Source organism: Oxyura jamaicensis, chromosome 2 (genome assembly GCF_011077185.1).
Source record: "Oxyura jamaicensis isolate SHBP4307 breed ruddy duck chromosome 2, BPBGC_Ojam_1.0, whole genome shotgun sequence".
NCBI classification, from domain to species: domain Eukaryota; kingdom Metazoa; phylum Chordata; class Aves; order Anseriformes; family Anatidae; genus Oxyura; species Oxyura jamaicensis.
The window spans coordinates 147569009-147575008 of record NC_048894.1 but is presented as its reverse complement, the minus strand read 5'-3'; positions in this window follow the sequence as shown (position 1 = coordinate 147575008).

The following is a 6000-nucleotide window of genomic DNA, read 5'->3' as shown; positions in this document are numbered from 1 at the left end:
GCCTTTGCTTTTGACCCTGTGCTCTTGCTGGTACAGCTGTCTTCCTGCCAGAGCACGTATTAGTTCCTGAGCTCAGGGTGCGCACAATGTGTTTTGTTATGTGTTGACACAGACACACACATGCTGCTTCACCCTCATGACGTGGCTCTCTCCGAGAGCTGAGAGCTCCCTTCCAAGCGGCCATGGGGGTTTCACGGAATCCAGAACATTGCAGGATGGCTGCCTGCGTGTCAGAGACAGTTTCGGAGGGACAAGGGGGGCAGAGCAGGAAAAGAAATAAAAGGAAAAAAATCAAAAAAATAAAAGTGATTTACAGGTCTAAACAAGGTGGCATAAATGATCGTGAGATTTCCTGTGCCAAAGGATGGACTTGGCACAACTAAGGTGCCCATCCTGTGAACATGAGAGTGTCCCACTGCTCCCAGTCCTGCTCCAAGCCCAAGATCGTGGTGGCACAGCCCCTGTGCTCTGCTACCTTCAGATTTGTCAGTCCTGGTGCAGGCAGGCCCGGGCAAGCGGCTCCTGGCACCACATCAACGCTGTGCTGCAGGAGAGACTGCCACCAAGGTGTCCTTGCCTTCATCTGGCTCCACAGACAGGCACAGTGCCCTTCCCCACGAGGGGATGGGGTGGGCGGCAGGGCAGCAGGTACGGAAAGCAAAGCCCAGCGCTCACAGGGGCAAACGTCGGCTTCAGCCAGGGAGCCTGGCTGCATACAAAGTAGCTTAAAAGGTTATCCTAGGTAAAAGAAGGCAAACAAAGCAAACTTGTGGGCTTGTTTCCGTGGATACTTGCCTGGAAGTGAAGGCATCCTTTAGAAGTCTTCATAGCCTCAGTGCCACAGATTGTTATGAATCACTTGGGACAAATATATCCTCAAAGCAACAATGACTTTTTAGTCCATTGTAAGTAGCTCATGTGTTGATGTTTTAGAGAATAACATTGCTTAATGTGTTTATACTTTCTGCAGGATGACGCAACCACGTCTCTGTATAAGGTAACCAGCTCTTGTGGAAAGACCCAGATGGCAGGTACGGCGCTAGCAGCACAATGATCCAAAGCATCCTGTTGTCCTCTGTGAAAGGGCTTTCCTGGTGGCTCCTCAGACATGTACTCGTGTACTCTTCTCCCTGGTACTTTCTTTACCCCAGCAGAAATGCACAAGGCACCCGTTTATAGCCCGTTCCAATTTTGCCTGCCTTAGGGGCAAAACTTTTTTTCAGAACCTCCAAAAAAAATGTAGTAAACTCCCTTATGTGTGTTTATGTAGCCTTTCATCAAAGACTATAGAAAGAGGCCATGTGGTCTTGTGGCTAGATCAAAGCTAGAAAGCTCCTGAGATCTAATCTGGGCTGAGCCAGTGACTCACTGGGTGGTTTTGGCAAATCACATGATCCCACTTTGCTTAAGCCTCTCCAGCTGAAAAAAAAGCAGGCAAGAAAGGCGTGCTGAATCCAACCTGAGCTTTCCAGCAAGGATGTATTTACAGGAAAGAACCTAAACTGATCTACCGCACATTTGGGCTAGGGTTAATGCTCCGTAGCAAAGATGCCAGGCTCTCAGTAGTGCCTATTGACTTTGGACCTGTGGCTCCTTCCTTGCATTGGCAGTTCTCAAACAATCTCAACACATGCAGGATTATCTCAACAAAAGGCTGCAAAGACACATGAATCCTTGGGATATCACGCTGCTTTTCCCTCCATTCTCTAACCCAGCCTCCAGTAGCGGGTGTCTTCTGTCACCCACTTTTCCCGCCATGCTTTCCCATTGCTCCTCTTCCATGACTTGGTTACTTGCCATTTTACAAGGTTCTCTCAGGATGCAGCGTGTGAGTGCACAGGCAATTACCGTAATGCATGCATGCAGTGGCATTTTTGCTTTGCACGGGCCTGCAGCCCGTAATGCTGCTCCCAGGCTACCTCCGATGGGAAAAGCCCAGCTCGGCAGCTGCTGATCCCAATCTCCAGCTAGTATTTATCCAACAATTCCTCCTGGAGAGATTCTCCAGTGGCAAATAATTTCCCTCACGTGTTTTCCCCTTACACCTGTTTTGAGGCTGAGAACATTTAGGAAGGCAATCCTGATCCTAATCTATATTGTAATCCTTTCAGCCGAGCATGGGGAGCAGTGAGCAATCTGTTTGCCTGACAGTTGTAATATTTGGAGAATGACGGTGTGCCTGGAGTTACGCTGCTGCGCGGAGACGGCGTTGAGTCACAGATGGGGTGGGAGGGGGGGAAGTAAAAGACAGAAAAGTAAAAGGTTTCCAACGTGAATCTGAGATTTTCACTATTACTGAAACCCTCTTGTTCTCTGCTCGCAGTTGCAAGACCAGTGAGTGAGTCAAAATGTGCTGCTTGGCTTGGTGAGGCGACCCCAATGCTAGCAGCACCAGCCCCTTTGCTGCCCTCCCCGAGCTCAGCAGGTCTGGAGGCAGAGCTACAAGTGCTCCTCGAGGCGAGGAGCAGTGGGAACAAAGCAGACAATGGCCTGGAAGCACAAATGATGACTCAAAGCACTGGAGGGTCCCAAGGCACACACCATCACCACCAGTCCTTCCAGCACCAAAAATGTGGCACATGTCCTGTGCCTCTTAAACCTCCATTGACTGGCTTTACTGCTGAAATCACAATTTTCCCTCATTTTTGCTAGGGAAAGCATGGCTGGAGAATATGGAGGGGTGTCTCAAAGCTGGAAGTGCTGAAAATCTCCAGCCTAATTTGAAGGACGTTTCCTGCTGGAGGGCAGAAGCTCAGACTCTAAGTCTAAAACTCAAATACTGCTTTGAAACATTAAGGAACTACTCAGATTCATCTGCTGTAAAGGAAACAAAGTTTTGAATGAGAACTAAGCAAAAGCACTTTTCAGTGTATATAAAAACCCACTCCTGGTTAACACCCTGAAAGTGGCCGTTCTCCTGATTTTATTATAAACCCAAAACAATGCACGTATTTGCCCCAGGGGAAATAAAACCAGTTTTCCCCTTCCCTGGAAATACACTTGGATTTGCCTTATGGGCACAGCAGGGTTGGTAGTGGCTTCTGATGCTGGGCTGCCCAGTGCAGGATTACAAGTGAGCATCGGAGGTGAAATGAAATGTCGGCAGGCTTCGATGGTGTTGGCATCCCCTGTGCTCTATTAAGTGTATTAACAAGTAATGGCATAGTAAACTCCAAAACAGAGTGGAGTAATTAAAGCAATAAAATCTTTAAGGTTGAAATGATGCCTTTTGTTGTGGGTGGAAGACAAGGGGAAAAACAGCTTTGCATCTGCAGCAGCCCTGTGAAGGAGACTCCTGGAAGTGGCTTGAGAAGCAGTACCCTCTCACTGCACAGAAACAAAAAGGGGTAGAGAGGGTGTAAGTCCCTGAGGTCAAGCTTAGCCGTCCACAATGTTGTAAACACCTCCTGCTTCTTCTCGTCTCCCAGTTCCCCCTGAAAGCCTCACCACTACAGCTTCACCACCAGGATCCATTTGATCTGAGCAGCAAGCAACCCTTGCATTTTGCATGTGGCTGAATTACATTGCAATGATTAGTAAAAAAAAAAAAAAAAAAAAAAAAAAGAACCTGGTGGTTGAATCTGGTGAAAGGAACTACCGTGCTTCTGTGCTAAATATGAGAAGAGTCAGACTTCTGCCCTGGGCTCATACAACTCTGCCCGGGATGGAGAGCCCAGAGCGGCACTTTACTTTGCACAGAGTGCTGACGCTAACAAATACCGTAATAGTGGAAGTAACTTTAACAAAACATTGCTGGCTAGCACAGCACTTCTGAACCCAAGCTGATTTTTTTTTTTAAGCTGTTTTGAAAGTTAATTGTTGAGCCTCACAAAAAAAAAAAAAAAAAAAAAAAAAAAAAAAAAAAAGGAGTTGGGCAACTATTTATGCCAAGGTTAAATTGGGTCAAATCCTGAAATCCTGACTTCAGGCCAGACTCTACAGTTCCCATTGATTTACACAGGAATGTTGCATGCACTGGAGAATTTGTCCCCGGGTTGCTGCTCAGTCTCCACAGAGAGAAAACTGAGTTAGGATCTCTAGGTTTGACCCAGCAGGCAGCAAGCAGGATGGCAATGCAGCGTGCTGTTGGGCAGGGGGAGGCTGGTTTTGCTCCAGGTGACAGTGGTTGCATTACAATTTATGTCAGAGCAAAAACCCTGAGTGTATCCCAAGTGTGGCTGATCATGTCAGAGCAAAATTTCAGCACGTACCCCAAAGATCTGGCTGGGGATGTTCTGCACATGGGATCTGTGGGACCAGATGCCCCATGCATGCGGCCTGGCTCATAATCTGCAGAAGACACGGCTGGGCTGCCAGGGTTTCATCGCAGATCCCTGTTTCTCAGCAGCATCTGGTTTGAGTGAAGCCTTTCTAACTTGCACCAGTGGGGTAGGACCCACAAGGGCATTTTTTGACACTTTGCTAGCAAAGAAGGGGCAACTGGGATATGGGACAGCTCCAGAGGTATTGTGCTGCGTGGCATGGTCACAAGGAGAATCCTCAGTTGTCCATGAAGGGAAATTCCAGCTCCCTTAAGGCTGCCCAGCACAGACACCAGATAAGAAATTGGAAGCTTCTCTTGTGTATTTTTAGAGCATGTATTTTCTATACCTACACACCGAGAGTCATATTTATTTATCCTTACTTTGAACTGCTGCAGCAGCCTGGATCACGGCTGGATCATTAGCTGCATACATTTTTTGTTTTGTTTGATTGCTTCCCAACTTAACCCCTCCCTCCCTATTTGGTCTTTAACTGAAGAATTTCTCCCTCGGCTTTTGAGGGGTGCAGTCGTACCTAAGGAAGGTGCACTGCTGCCATGTCCTGCTGGGTGTCTGATGTGATAGCCGCTGGAAAAATCTCAGGGCCGTACTGTACTTTGGCATGTGGTGAGACGAAATAATCCTGCCTGTTACAAAGTCACTCGTGCTAGTTGTTTCCAAATGAATCAATAGCCCTTTTAAAGCCACAGCTGCCAGACCGTGATCCATCTACCGCTGGCTGCAGTCATACACAGCATTTGTTACTCCCTGCAAGTCATCCCATTGACTCTGAGAAGTGCTGTGGATGTTCAGGGCTTTGTGTTTAAGTGCCAAACCATGGACACGCTTCCACTCACGTGGTCCTGGAGCCCCTTGTGGCTGTAGTGCTTTCCAAAAAGATTCAGCGTGACCTTTGCTTGAGACACGCGACAGATTCCTAGCAAAGATGAATCTCATTTCTGGAGGAATCACACTTAAGGCCGCGGCGGTAAATTTCCAGAAATAATCAAACACAGTTATTTGCAGGGGTCAAAAGTTCTGGACACCTGTTTCCTGAGAAGGCGGCAGGGCGGCTGTCTGGACCATCTCAGCTGTCCCAGGGCCCGAGCAAGATTAGCACCTGGGTAAAAAGCAGCTGATGGCTGCCAAAGATAGCAAAACTAAGGCCAAGCTGATGGGAAGAAGAGGGGTGAAGATTGCATGGCTTTTCCAGGGGGCCCATCATGGATGTGGATCAGCACACACAGCCCTTGCTGCAGGAGGAGCTCTGGAAGGTTTATGGGAGCCCTGAGCAGCTCCTCCAGCTCCAAGGCATGCAGATGCCAAAAGGATTCTTTAAAGCATCTCTAAAAACCCATCCTGTAGTGTTTGCATTGAAACCCTGACAAGGTGGTGGGGCACCCGGTTAGCTCCAAACCCCTTTCTCCATGCTGCAGGTGCAGGTGCCACCAGCAGTGATGAGCTGTCACCTCTGCCAGCACCTAACCCCAGTGCCCTGCAGCGCTCTGCCTGCACTGGGTGAGGCCTCTTCCTCCCGGGCTCTGACTCATGCCCACATGCATGAGCAGGATGTGCATCACAGGCCGGCCCTGGGCCCCGGCTCGCCTGCGGAGCCCCATGGGGACAGCCCTGCCCCTGTCCCACGGGCGGAGGACTCCAAGCCATACCCAGAGCTGGACTGAAGCAAGACGCAGCTCCAGCCTTTCCCCTCTAGCTCAGAAATCCTGGCTCCAGGACT